The 14,975-nt window shown below is 39.1% G+C and overlaps 1 protein-coding gene and 1 pseudogene across 7 annotated transcripts in view; both read right to left on the bottom strand.

The window, feature by feature from the left end:
* LOC119743138 (cation channel sperm-associated protein subunit gamma-like) overlaps window positions 1-8,459 on the bottom strand; it is a 57,762-nt gene extending 49,303 nt beyond the window's left edge. For all 7 annotated transcript variants that reach the window (XM_038219548.1, XM_038219512.1, XM_038219529.1 and 4 more), the window contains exon 1: window positions 8,301-8,459. The gene's annotated coding sequence lies outside the window, so the exon portion shown is untranslated. The remainder of the gene's footprint in view (window positions 1-8,300) is intronic.
* Window positions 8,460-11,490: 3,031 nt separating this feature from the next.
* On the bottom strand, window positions 11,491-13,271 carry LOC119743129 (annotated as a pseudogene).
* Between the last annotated feature and the right edge of the window lie 1,704 nt (window positions 13,272-14,975).

Raw genomic sequence — 14,975 nt, 5'->3', positions numbered from 1 at the left:
ATAAAATTATCATTGTTGAATTCTCCCTACAGTAACTTCCGGTCTGATGATGTCATGATTATGAAACCTTGCAAATTCATTTGTGGTTGCATAAGGGGATATATAGGGGCAATATATCATTAAAAATTTGATTTAGGGCTGTAACATTTTAAAAGATTAAACATTTTTCGATGTGCCGCTAGAGGGCGCCTTTTAGTGGGACGACGTCAAAATTATGTTTTTGTGATTGGCATTCCTGACTTAACACTTCCATAATATATTTGTCTGTAGTAAAATGCTTCCGTTTTAGATTAAGATTCAGTTTCTATTGCACTTCCGGTAACACCGGAAGTAAAGGTCAAGCAATTTTGTGCCCGAGAATAAGAAAAAAACTCGAAAAAACAAACACGATACTCTATTTAGTTTAAGAGATATAGGTCAAATTATTTTGTCAAATCGTGCAATCAAATCGCTTTTAATTCGATACCCGATGACGTCATGATGACGTAACAACATTTATAACATCTTTGTAACATGGTACAAGTTCACACTAGGTTTTATGATCATACCGTAAACCGTTCGGAAGAAATTGTGCTTTGTTTCGATTTCAGGCTAATGTCTTCATTTTGAATTCACCTAACTTTGACCTTCCGTTAAAGGTCAAGCGAGTTAACGTACACAACAAAAAATGTTTATCAATTTATGGTCTATCTGATTACAAGGTTGGAGCATAATTGATCATTTTGTTGAGGAGTTATACATGAAAGAAGATCGTCATTTTTTCAACGAAAATCGCTTGTAATTTGACACTCGATCGTCATCATGACGTCAGTGTAATATGCACTACTCGAAATGAGGGTCAATATATGCTTATAGTTACAAGTTCATATCATATACCATTTAGGAGAAAACCTGCGGAAACGTGCTGTACGGAAAAAAAAAAAAGAAAGAAAGAAAGAAAGATTAATCGCAACAAATCCAAAGAGTGGTCGAGTTGTGCCTGACCACTCAACTAGAGGTTCGCGTTTGTTGTTACAAACGCAGAGTGGTCGGGAATGCATTGTTTTTCATTAAACACTGCCGTGTTCACTTATGAATATTTTTATGTAAGAACAAAGGATCACGAAATTAAATCCTTCCAGTACAATCAATAATTTTGTGATAAAATTCAGTAAACATTATAATTATGTACACATACAAATTATTTCTTGCTCGATGACGACATTACTCAAAAACGGGAAGCGAACACTGATTTAGTTCGGAATGGATAAATGTTCATCATAAAAGTTAAATAACGTCTGAAAATATGGAAAACACTATAGATTCGCGTTTGTTGAGTTACAAACGCAGAGTGGTCGGGCGGACAGCCTTTTCATTATACACTGCCCAGAAAAGTTAGGAATATGTGTATAGAACAAAGGATCACAAAATTAAATCTCTTCCAGTACAATCAACTATTTTGTTACAAAGATGTATCTTAAACTGTGTAGTAAAATGCTTCTGCTTTTGAGTTATATTCGGATTTTATTGCACTTCCGGTAACACCAGAAATGAAGGTCAAGCCGTTTTGTGTCCAGGTACAAAAAATGTTTCTCACGGCATAGTGTACAACCTCACAACAACAAAAAATGAAAACACGATACTCTAGTTCAAAAGATATAGCGCAAACTATTTTGTCAAAATTTGCCCTTAAATCGCTTGTAATTTGATACCTGATGACGTCAAGATGACGTAACAAAGATAATAGATTTCGAAAGATGATGTCGTCACACTGTTTTATGTGTCGGACATTCCTCACCTTAACACTTTCCTAATTTGTATGTGTGTAGTAAACTGCTTCTGCTTTTGAGTTGTATTCGGTTTTTATTGCACTTCCGGTAACACCGGAAGTGAAGGTCATGCGGTTTTCTGTCTGGGGACAAGAAATGTTTCTCACAGCATAGTGTACAACCTCATGAAAAATGAACACGAACTCTATTTAGTTCAAAAGATATAGCGCAAACTATTTTGTCAAAATTTGCCCTTAAATCGCTTGTAATTTGATACCTGATGACGTCATGATGACGTAACAAAATTTATAACATCTTCGTAACATGGTACAAGTTCACACTATGTTATATGATCATACGATAAACCGTTCGGAAGAAATGTTGCTTTGTTTTGATTTCAAGCTAACGTCTTCATTTTGAATTAACCTAACTTTGACCTTCCGGTAGCCCCGGAAGAAAAGGTCAAACGACTTTGACTTTAAAATCAAAAATCTTTATCAAGGTATTGTCCATCAGATCACAAAGTATGAACGTGATCGTTTTTTTGTTCATGAGTTATAATTGACGGAAAATTGTCATAATTTGACCAAAAATCGCTTTTAATTGACGTCATCGTGACGTCAGAGTAATATGCACCACTTGGGATGAGGGTCAATATATATTGAAAGTTACAAGTTCATATCATAAACCGTCCAGGAGAAAACCCGGGGAGAAGTATTGTCCGGAAAAAAAAAGAAAAAAAAAAGATTAATCGGAACAACTCCAAAGAGTGGTCGGGTTGTGCCCGACCACTCAATAAGTGTTTGCATTCGTAACACCTAACTTCCGGTTTTATGTCACAGTATTAACTGAAACAAAAAGTGAACATTGTAATGGATATCGTTATTTGGGCTACGAAGATATACGACATGGATCGAATGATATAAATTAAACTTAAAATATGGTTGTTTTCAAATTCTCATAGAAGTATATAACTTCCGGTCTGATGACGTCATGAATTTGAAACCTTGCCAACTTAATTGTAGTTCATGAAAGAATGTCAAAGGGCGATTTAGTAAAATTTGAATGGATGATTTTCAAATTAGAAAGAGCAAACACTGTGTTATGTGCCGCTAGGGGGCGCCCTTTCGAAAGTTAACGTCATCACACCGTGTTTTTTTTCTGGCATTCATCACTAAACACTATCAAAATGATATGTGTCTAGTAAAAAGCTTCCGCCTTTGAATAATATTCGGTTTTCATTGCACTTCCAGTAACACCGGAAGTGAAGGTCAAGCGGTTTTATGTCCGGGGACAAGAAATGTTTCTCATCGCATACATGGTGTCAAATTACAAGTGATTTTGGGTGGAAAAGTGACCAATTACTTTCACTTATAACTCTTGAACTAAATAATCAATGATGTTTGTATTCTGTTATGAGATAGACCATTAATTGCTCAACATTTTTTGTCGTGTATGTAAACTCGCTTGACCTTTACTTCCGGGTCTACCGGAAGGTCAAAGTTAGATTAATTCAAAATGAAAACATTAGCCTGAAATAAAAACAAAGCAAAATTTCTTCCGAACGGTATACGGTACAATCACAAAACCTTGTGTGAACTTGTACCATGTTACGAAGATGTTATACATTTTGTTACGTCAGCATGACGTCATCGGGTATCAAATTACAAGCAATTTAAGGGCAAATTTTGACAAAATAGTTTATGCTATATCTTTTGAACAAAATAGATTATCGTGTTCGTTTTTTCGTGAGGTTGTAGACTATGCCGTGAGTAACATTTCTTGTTCCCGGACACAAAACTGCTTGACCTTTACTTCCGGTGTTACCGGAAGTGCAATAAAAACTGGATATAACTCAAAAGGGGAAGCATTTTACTACAGACATTTAATTCATGCAAGTGTTAAGTGAGATATGCAAGTCACAAAAAAACAGTGTGATGACGTCATCATCCGAAAGGGCAACCCCTAGCGGCACATAAAATAGTGTTTGTTTTCTTTAATCTGAAGACCATCGGTTCTAATTTGACTGAATCGCTCCTTGATATTCTTTGATTAACGACAGATGACTTGGCAAGGTTTCAAATTCATGACGTCGTCAGACCGGAAGATGAAAACGATCATATTCTATCATTTGATCCATGTCGTACGTATATCTTCGTAGCCCAAATAACGATATCCATAACTATGTTCACCTTTTGCTTCCAAATACTAGGGGCGTCAAGAAACCAGAAGTTAGATGGTATAAATGCATACAATTATATTTTCCATATTTCCATACGTTATTTAACTTCACAATAGACATTTATCCACTCCGAACTAAATCAGCATTCACTTCCCGATTTTTAATAATGACGTCATCAAGCCAGAAAAAAACTTGTATGTGTACATAAAATGTTTATGGGAATTTATCACACCGTTAAAGATGCATTTTTAAACAAAATAATTTATTGTGATGGAAAGGATTTAATTTTGTGATGCTTTGTTCTTACATCAACATATTCATAACTTAACTCGGCAGTGTTTCATGAAAAAAATTGCCTGCCCGACCACTCTGCGTATGTAACAACAAACGCGAATCTCTAGCTTTGTTCTATAGTTATGTGAAAGTATTTGGTCACTTTTTCAGCTAAAATGGCGTGTAATTTGACTCCCGATGACGTCATCATGCCGTCAGAGTAATATGCACCACTAAGGATGAGGGTTGATATATGCTGAAAGTTACAAGTTCATACCATATAACTGTTTAGGAGAAAACCCCCGGAGAAGTATTGTCCGAAAAAAAAAGGAAAGAAAGAAGATTCATGAGAACAATTCCAGACAGTGGTCGGGTTGTGCCCAACCACTCAAAGAAAGAAAGAAAGATTAATTGCAACAAATGCAAAGAGTGGTCGGGTTGTGCCCGACCACTCAAATACTATTGTTACGGCATTGAAAAACACAATGCAACCATATATGATTTACGACTGCCCATGCTCACTGATGCTACCACAACGTACGCTTTGGTAGCTTGATTGGTAGGCCTACAGGCATTAGCTCAATCGAGCTTGGGACGCTGGTTCGCATCACTGCCGCACTGTACATGATTTTTGAGTGGTCGGGCACAACCCGACCACTCTTTGGATCTGTTACAATAAATCTTTCTTTCTTTCTTTTTTCCGGACCATACTTCTCCGCGGGTTTTCTCCTAAACGGTATACGGTATGAACTTGTAACTTTCTAAATATCGACCCTCATCCGAAGTGGTGCATCTTACTCTGACGTCATGATGACGTTATCGGGTGTCAAATTACAAATGATTTTAGCTGAAAAAGGGTCAAATTACCTTCACCCATAACTCTTGAACAAAATAATCAGTGATGTTTATATTCTGTAATAAGATAGACCATGAATTGATGAACATTTCTTTTTGTGTACGTGAACTCACTTGACCCCTTCTTCTGGGTCAACCAGGAAGGTTAAAGTTAGGTGAATTCAAAATTAAGACTTTAGCCTGAAATCAAAACAAAGCAAAATTTCTTCCATACAGTTTACGGTATGATCATATAACCTAGTGTGAATTTGTACCACGTTACGAAGATACTATAGATTTTGTAACGTCATCATGACGTCATCAGGTATCAAATTACAAGTGATTTAAAAGCAAATTTTGACGAAATAGTTTGCGCTATATCTTTTGAACTAAATATAGTATCGTCTTTGTTTTTTCGTGAGGTTGTAGACTATTCTGTGAGAAACAATTCTTGTCCCCGGACACGAAACCGCTTGACCTTCACTTCCGGTGTTACCGAAAATGCAATAAAAACCGAGTATAACTCAAAAGGGGAAGCATTTTACTACACACACATATATATTATGAAAGTGTTTATTGAGGAATGCCAGACACAAAACAGTGTGATGACGTCATCTTTCGAAAGGGCGCCCCCTTGATATTCTTTGATTAACCACAGATAATTTGGCAAGGTTTCACATTCATGACGTCATGAGACCGGAAGTTACTTCTATGAGAATTTGAAAACGATAATATTTTGAATTTAATTATATCATTTGATTCATGTCGTATATCTTCGTAGCCCAAACAACGATATCCCTTACTTGTATGTGTACATAGAATTTTTACTAAAATTTATCACACTGTTAAAGATGCCTTTTTTTAAACAAAATAATTGATTGTATTGGAAAGGATTTAATTTCGTGATCCTTGTTCTTACATAAACATATTCATAACTCAACTCGGCAGTGTTTAATGAACAATTGCCTGCCCGGCCACTCTGCATTTGTAACAACAAACGCGAACCTCTAGGGCCTAGTTGTAATGTTTTTTCTGAATAGATTTCTAAAGTTTTAGGTTTGAAATCAAATTGTCCTTTTTTTATTTAAGTAAATTTCATTTTGTTAACTCTGAAATCAGTGGTTTGGTGGATTTTTAAAAAAAGGGAAGTAAAATCAACCATTTGGTTGATAGTCTGGTTCCAACAGCCAAAGTTTGTGACATTGAACATGTTGAATACTATCATATGTCATGGAACCAGACAGTTCCCTAACGATAGCAGTTGAACTTAAAAGTTGTGTTACGGCTGCCATAACCATAATATTATTTAGCCACTGTGTTGTGGAAATTAAGAGGGCAGAGTTTGATTTTTGAGGGAAATTACATCTTTTTTTTAATCTCCTCCCGAAAAATGTTACAAATTCAATCAGCAGTTAAAGGGGGAGTACACATGGTAGTTGGTACAGCAAGTACAAGCCTAGCCCCATAAATGTGGCCAATTTACTGGACTGCCTCCATAAATAATACAGGCCACACTTGAAACATAGGCTAGGCCTACATACAAAAATATGTAGAACTTTGTCAATTTTTGATTTTCACATTTAGGCTTTATACTTTGTAGTTTATTTGTGCTTTAGGAACATACTCACCCTTTTTTTCTGCCAATTTTAGATGTCTATTTTTCATGAAATTTCCAGATTCGTTTGCACACATTTGCGTATCAAAATTTCAACATGAAATTTCACGAAAAAGAGACATGTGAAAAAGGCAGCACTTTCTGATTAGCCTATATAGGGGGTGAGTATGCTTCTAACATGTCTAAAGCAAAAATAAACTACAAACTAGGGCGCTAAGCCTAAATGTGAAAATCCAAATTTGACAAAGTTCTAGGCCTAGCCCTAGGCCTACAATCATGTTTTTGTATCGTCAGATACCTATACGCGTTCCTTTTTCTACGCATTTGTGTGTGACAACGTCAACGGTCAACGCGCGCGCGTATGCAAGCGTTACCTGCGCAGATAATGGAGGGTCGAGGATACATGTTCCAAGTGTGGCCATTATATTTACGGCGGTAGTCCAGTTTAAAATTCGCCACATTTATGGGGCTGGGCTCGTACAGGCCTAGCCCTGTGGACCCCTTTCCTCCCTAGGTTACGGAGGCCGGGAGTCCATGGCTGAGGGTATGAAGTGCTCAAAACCGGGCGAAAAAAAAATCTATGACCAATATTTTCAATATTTTTACCTTGTTAAAGAAGCTAACTTTTACGTCTTAGAATTATTCTATGTGTCCTTATCTATTGATCCGGGGGGGGGGGGGGTTCAGGAATTCCATATGCGATGCTGACTGACGTTAATCAGGAAAATAAACTCCAAAGCAACGTTAAACTTGTACGTTTTTGTAGACTCTTTTCATCAGTTTCTCGCACGCACGTATACGTACGTACCGCGACGGTGATCGACCAAGTCTGGTCATACAACGTGAACGCGCAGTGCGCACGCGCGATTTGCTTAGTAACTGCCCTCATACGCATGCAAACTAACTTGTAGGCGCGGTCGCCTATCCAATGACCGCGCGTGTTTTCGCGACAGTTACCAGAAAACATGTTTCAGCTTTGGTCATTGGTTGAGCGTTTTCGTGACTTCGGTTGGCAAGTGACGTCGATGTTCCAACCAAAACTAAACAAAGGCAGGAGGGCGCGCTAGCGTGCGTGTGCGCACCGTATGCACATACATGACGTATGACTCGGTAATAAACTGATGGAAAGAGACTACAAAAAGTACAAGTTTAACGTTGCTTTAGAGTTTTTTTCCTGATTAACGTCGGTCAGCATCCCATATGGAATTCCTGAACCCCCTGAATCAATAGATAAGGACACATGATTGAGTATGTAGGCGTGATAATAACTTAATAAGTTAGTTCTATAACGAGGTAGGGCCTAGAACGTAACAAAAATGTGGTCAAAATTTTGGGTGGTATTATGTAGAGAATTCTCATCCTGGACGTCAGTCGTAATGCAATGAAGACTTCGTCCAACCTGGGCTAGTACAGGCCTAGCCCTAGGCCTAGTCTATGCTATGGACCGCACTGGAGTAGCCCAGGTTGGTCTCCGTTGTGTCAGTCGTATGTAATGCAATGAGATTGAAGACGTCGTATCAACAATTGTCTGGAGTACACTCTGCATGCTGGGCCATACGCACACAGTGATTCCCAACAAGTAAGGATTTTGGAAATAAAAAAAGTATAATTGCAATCATTTCAACTCATAGTAGGTGAGCTCACTTACTTCTATCTCTCAATATTCCCAAAATTAAGACTTCCCCTAGCCCTGGTGGACTCCCTTTCCTCCCTACGTATTGCAATGAAGACTTCGTCCAACCTGAGCTAAGACTTCCCCGTGCTTCCTGCGCATCATACGTCATGTACATATGTACGTACGTACACTAAAACCGTTTATATAATAACCGACATACAGATCCTTGTCATTTGATTGGTGGAACTCACATCACGTGACATTCGTTATTGCTCCCAGTCACGTCGCGGCTCAAAAAGTACGATCCGCCCATGGGGAATGGTATTCAAATATTGAATGCTTCGAGTGGTGTATATGTAGTATTACTATACCTCATACATATTCATGATCGAGAGCCGAACTCTCACTGGTCAATTCACCATCACGTGCCAGATGTTGTTCTTGCTGTTTACCAAACGCGTGCGCGAGGATTCACGCACATTGTAAGTACGCATGCGTATTACACTGGCGCATGGGTTACCCGTGCGCGGGTGCAGTACGCACGCAGTACGGGTGCAGTACGCACGCGCGAACATTGCCTTAGGAGCCGGAGCCGGAGAGATGCATGGTTGCACGGTTAGCGTAAATGTTAATTTCCAGAGTTCAATGATGCCGTACTGGAGAAATTTTATAGACCGTGTAAAGATGTCTCCTGGACAAAAGAAAGTTTTACACATTGCAAACTACTGTATTTACAACTTAAGTAACTGCATATTGCAAACGAACCGAACTAGTAATTGAAGTTGAGCAACAATATTCTTTTGGTGAGCTGCACAAGTTTCCCCGAATTTTAATGAGGTATAGTAAAACAAATATAACATGGTTTATTTCGGGTGGACAGCCGATATTCGCTCCCCTATTGGAAGTTGACAAATTAGTTCCCTCGGCTTCGCCTCGGAAACTAGTTTGTCAACTCCCAATACCTCGGGGAGCCAATATCGACTGTCCACCCTCAAACCAGGTTATATTTGTATAAAACTACCTCCCTCGGTGATCCATGGACATTCTATTTTCCCTTGGCTTCGCCTCGGGATAATAGAATGGGTCCATGGATCACCGAGGGAGGCTGGTTTTACTTCACGATGAGATAAAGCATCCAATATTTGTTTTATAACACTTCACCCACAGATTCTGCTTGGTTTTAATATTTTAAATTATTTAAATCTGAATACAGTTGAAATAAACTTCAATTTCAATACAAAATTAGTGGAAAATGTATTTCTCTCTTCCAAACTACCCCTTCACGAAATGTTTGAACCCAACTCTGCGGCGCGCTCTCTTTGGAACAATACGCGCTACGTGCAACGCGCAACGCGCACACCAGCATGCATTCGCACACAAATACCGCACCGTGGAAATAGTACTTTGGTTGCTAATGGTATAGTACTTTGGTTGCTACGAGTATAGTACTTTTGGCCGTGCACAGAAAGAAAGAAAGTAACATGTGACTCGCTCTTGGCCAATCAAGACACAGAATCTGTGGCTGAGGTGTTATAAGAAATATTCATAAATACCTCGGACAGTTTAGCTATTCCTATTGGTCGAGAGCCCGTCACGTGGCCGGTCTTAAACGGATGATAAAGACATGGCTAGCTGGTCTTAAACACTTTTCCAGTGTCACAATAAAATGTGGACTCCTAAAAATCCAGTGCCTCTTACCGTTTCATTGGTTGAACGTTCACAATCCTCACGTAGGCATGCGCAACACTACAAGCGAGTCAGAATTTTATAGTTCTAAATTCAAAACGCAACGCCCCAGGTGCGTTCTGCGTGACATCGCGCAGAACATGTTACGCGCGCGTCAATCTCCATAAAAGGGTTGTTTACATCTTACTCGCCAGCTGAACACTCCATTATTTTGCTAGAGGGATGTTTCAAAAAGCATGAAGTGAACTTGTTGAACAAAATCGGGATTTTTTGAACGAATTATTTGATATTTTTTTACGGATAAGGTATTTATGAATGGGAATAAATATGTGCTCGGTCGGTATTTATCACTCTGTTTAATACCGCTTAGAGTCTGGGTGCTGATAATTACCCTCGCCTCCGGCTCGGGTAATTATCAGCACCCAGACTCTAAGCGGTATTAAACGAGTGATAAAAACCTCCGGAGCACACATTTATTCCCTTATTATATAACTAGCCTCCCGAGGTGATCCATGGACCATTCTATTTTCCCGAGGCGAAGCCGAGGGGAAATAGAATGGTCCATGGATCACCGAGGGGGGCTAGTTTTACTTCACCACGAGATAAAGCATTCAATATTTGTTTTATAACACTTCACCCACAGATTCTGCTTGATTTTAATATTTCAAATTATTTAAATCTGAACACAGTTGAAATAAACTTCAATTTCAATACAAAATTGGTGGAAAATGTATTTCTCTCTTAAAAACTACCCCTTCACGAAATGTTTGAACCCAAGTCTGTGGCGCGCTCTCTTTGGAATAATACGCGCTACGCACAACGCGCAACACCAGCGTGCATTTGCACACAAATACTGCGCCGTTGAAATAATACTTTGGTTGCTAATGGTATATACTTTGGTTGCTATGCACATAGTACTTTTGGCCGTGCACAGAAAGATAGCAAAATTAGAAAGTAACATGTGACTCGCTCTCGGCCAATCAAGACACAGAATCTGTGGGTGAGGTGTTATAAGAAATATTATAACACCTCACCCACAGATTCTGTGTTTTGATTGGCCGAGAGCGAGTCACATGATACTTTCTATTTTTGCTATCTTTCCTTGCACGGCCAAAAGTACTATACCCGTAGCAACCAAAGTACTATACCATATTAGCAACCAAAGTACTATTTCCACGGTGCGGTATTTGTGTGCAAAATGCTTGCTGGTGCGCGCGTTGCGCGTTTTGTTCCAAAGAGAGCGCCACAGAGTTGGGTTCAAACATTTCGCGAAGGGGTAGTTTGGAAGAGAGAAATACATTTTCCATACGCATGGAAAGCAGTTTAGTATTAATGGACCGCCATAATAAGGAAACGGAGGCAATTGGATTTGTTTCTAATTATTTATTTGCAGCATGGGTTAATGGTGGGATCACAAACACCGAGTTTTCACTGACAGTCTTACTTCTTCTCAGTTCTTCTTCTTTTTTGAGATGCCACTTATGATAGACATGACAATTATGTGTTAACGTCCAAAAAAAAAGAAATTCTGGCCATGAATTTGAATTATACATTTAACTGTTCGTCTTAATTGTCCATATTGGATCATCTGATCCTCCTGAACCACTCGTCACCAACTTGATTCGCTGATGTTTAGCAAACTCCTGGTCATCTGACCACTAATTGTTTTTGGGGTTTTTTTTGGTTTTTTTAATACACTTTACCGGTCATCTGACCGTATCAGATCATCTGATCCTTACTTCGTTAATGCAGAATTTTAATGAATTTAATTAATTACTGCTGACTCTCTAATCATAAATAATAAACATAACTCATATACTGGACCGGTCACTTGGCCGTTTCGGATCATCTAATACTTACTTCGTTAATGCAGAATTTCAATGAATTTAAATTAAGTATTGCTGACTCTCTAATCATAAATAATAAATATTAATCATACACTGGACCGGTCACCTGACTTGTTAATACAAAAATATCACCTAATTTTAATAAGTACTGCTGACTATCAATAGAAAATTAATGCAAATTTTGACACATACAACCAAAAAGGAAAACCCACAAAGAACGTATAGAATATTGTATACATTGTATAACCAGAAGTTACATAATCGACAATTACTCTTTGAAAAGTGTCTGTGACAGGTCTAATCTTTCTTTGGTATCCCATTTGACGTATCTGTTTTTAGCCTCGAAGGTCTTCCAGCAACCATGTTGCATTATCAATGCTTCAGGAACATGTTTGTTAGCTAGGTGGGAAGCCCCGCCTGATCTTAGACTGTGAAGACCGTATACCTTTGGATCGCTTACACCTATGCGCCTAAGGGCTTCCAAAAAAAAAAAACTCTCTACACCTAGTGTAACTTAAGGGTCTATCAGCACCAATTTTGTACGTTTTCGTACCGGACAAAATCTAACAGGAGTGAACAAATATTTGTCTTGACCCAAATTAATACCAGCAGCTTCTACAAATCGACGTAAAATCGTAACAGGTGAGTAGTTGTCCAATGTGTCGCAAAGAAAGGCAGTACTACCGTCCCTGAAAACGTCGGTTTTGGATTTTGGTATAAAAATTGAAATACCCTTTTTGTTAGCCAGTTCAGATAAGTGGTTAGCTTTCATCCCGGCCATCTCGTTATGTCGAAAGAGGAGAGCGTATTTGAGAGCGACGTAGCAGGCTGATCTAAGCTCTAAAAGCGAGGCCTCGGACCTGCGAAAAGGTCGATAATTGCTTTAACCTGACTAAGTGAAATTGGCTGTTTTTGTATAGGCGGATGATGTAGTTCACGCCTACCGCTAACGATGACATGTTGAATGATGGGTGAATCAAGTGGGTTACTTTTTATATTAACCAATGAATGCAACCATCTTGATGAGGCAGCGGTAGAAATTAACACACTATCAGAGTCTGAGTGTGATTTTGTGTGCGACAGGTAAATTGCTGACAGGTAAATTGCTAACACTTCTTCCGAAATGGGGAGCACCAGAGGAATACCTTGCGACTCTAACCAGGACAAAAATTGACGACATTTGTAGAAATAAGCTTTAACCGTACCCTCAGATTTAGCAAAAATTGCGTCTAACAGGATTAATTCTTTCGGAGCTTGAAAATGGCGTGGAAAATCAAGCCAAAAGGGGTGGTTGCGAACGATATGTATGCACAAAGAAAAAGAAAAGTTAAATGAAACTTGCAATATTAACATCAACTAAAATGAGAAAGGATTAAATTGAAGCAAAATCTAAATATGCTGCTGCTACGGAGCCATCGAAATCACTTGAACCAAGTAGACTGTTTTGATTTCTGCCATGTTTAAGTGCGAGATAACCTACTTCAGTAATGAGGTCCTTGACCCAGGTTCGGTAATAGGACCACAATAAAGGCCAGAAGGGTTGCGAAGGCCACCAAGGAAAAATTAGGACCCCTTTACATTGGCAATGATGCATGTGTTTAAGGGTAGATGACACTAAAACTACAGGGGGGACCAACAAAGCATTTTCACCATGCCAGTTCTGAGCAAAAGCGTCTACGCCCAACGAGCCTGGGTTCCAAAAACGGGAATAAAATCGAGGCAGCTTAGCATTGTAAAAGGTAGCGAAGCAATCAATTGTGAAAGGACCCCAACGAGCGTTAATGACGGAGAAAAATTCATCAGAAAGAGACCAGTCATCTGGGTCAAGAATTCTGCTGACAAAATCGGCTTGATCATTTTTTGCCCTGGGTATCCACTCAACGTCAATGCGAATTGAATTACGGAGACAAATATTGAAAATATCAACGGCCAGATTGTTTAGATTTGGTTTCATACTCCCGGATTCGATAATTTTTGCTGCACACTGACTATCGGTAAGTAATTTCAACTCGGAGGCATGAATCAAAGGTAGAAAGGACAACAGAGCAAAACGAACAGCTTCAAGCTCGCGCCAAGTGGAACTTTGTACTGATTCTGTATCGTTCCACAATTTGTGTGCTGTGTGGACGTCGTTACAAATTATAGCACCCGCACTGGTGGAACTGGCGTCTGAGCAAATGATCTTGTTCACAACTTGGTGAGCGAAACCAAACGAACGTTCAAATTTCGGGCATTATCTCTCCAAAACTTAACTTCAGATAAACAGATATTGGTAAGACCGACTGGATCACTTTCATCGAAAGCGGCTGCGATTGTCATCTGACAATGACGAGTCATTAATCTCGTGATACTACCTACAACAGGTGACAACGAAATAATTTGACCTACGAATGAATGCAAGTCCCTAATTGTGAGAATTGAAGGTTGCTGTAAAAGTAGTTCTATGGATCTCTTAATCTTATCAATCCTATGATCAAGTACCTTAAGAGTACCCTGCGCGGTATCCCATCTCATACCCAGCCAGTCGATAGTAAAGACAGGACTCCAATTACTCTTGGAAATGTTGTAAACGAATCCTGCTTCTAGAAGATCAGAACGAATATGGTTAGCGACACCTAACGCGATCCGGTCGTGTTCTGAGGATTGCTTAGGGCGAGAGATGACAACAAAACCATCATCCAAGTAGAGAGCTATTAAAATTCCGCATGACCTCCAATGAGTGACCAATGGTTTGAGAGCTTTGGTGAAAATGTAAGGGGCAGATGTGAGCCCGGTGGGCAAGACAGTAAATTTGAAATATCTGTCCACCCCGTTAATGCGCCAAGAAAATCCTAAATAACGTTGAGAAGCAGGGGCGATGTCGAAATGATGATAACCCGATTTCAAGTCAAAAGATATCATGAGAGCATTTGCCGAGAGAAATTGAATAGCCGACTTCCAATCATCTAATTTAAAGTGCCTTTTTGGTATGAATTTGTTGAGGGCACTAAGATCAAGAATAAGTCTATTTTTCTTGGAAGCCGAACATGCGACAGATAAGGGGCTGGTTACATAGGAAGGGTGAGACTTTTCTGAAATTCGGGATGAAGCCAGCAAATCTAAAATGGAATTTGTTACAAATTTGGCCTCGCGTAAGGCCGACTTATTATTCCGGAGAAACATCGGAGGGGGTTCC

This window comes from Patiria miniata, unplaced genomic scaffold (genome assembly GCF_015706575.1).
Source record: "Patiria miniata isolate m_02_andy unplaced genomic scaffold, ASM1570657v1 HiC_scaffold_11, whole genome shotgun sequence".
NCBI classification, from domain to species: domain Eukaryota; kingdom Metazoa; phylum Echinodermata; class Asteroidea; order Valvatida; family Asterinidae; genus Patiria; species Patiria miniata.
This window is presented reverse-complemented; position numbering and strand designations above follow the sequence as displayed.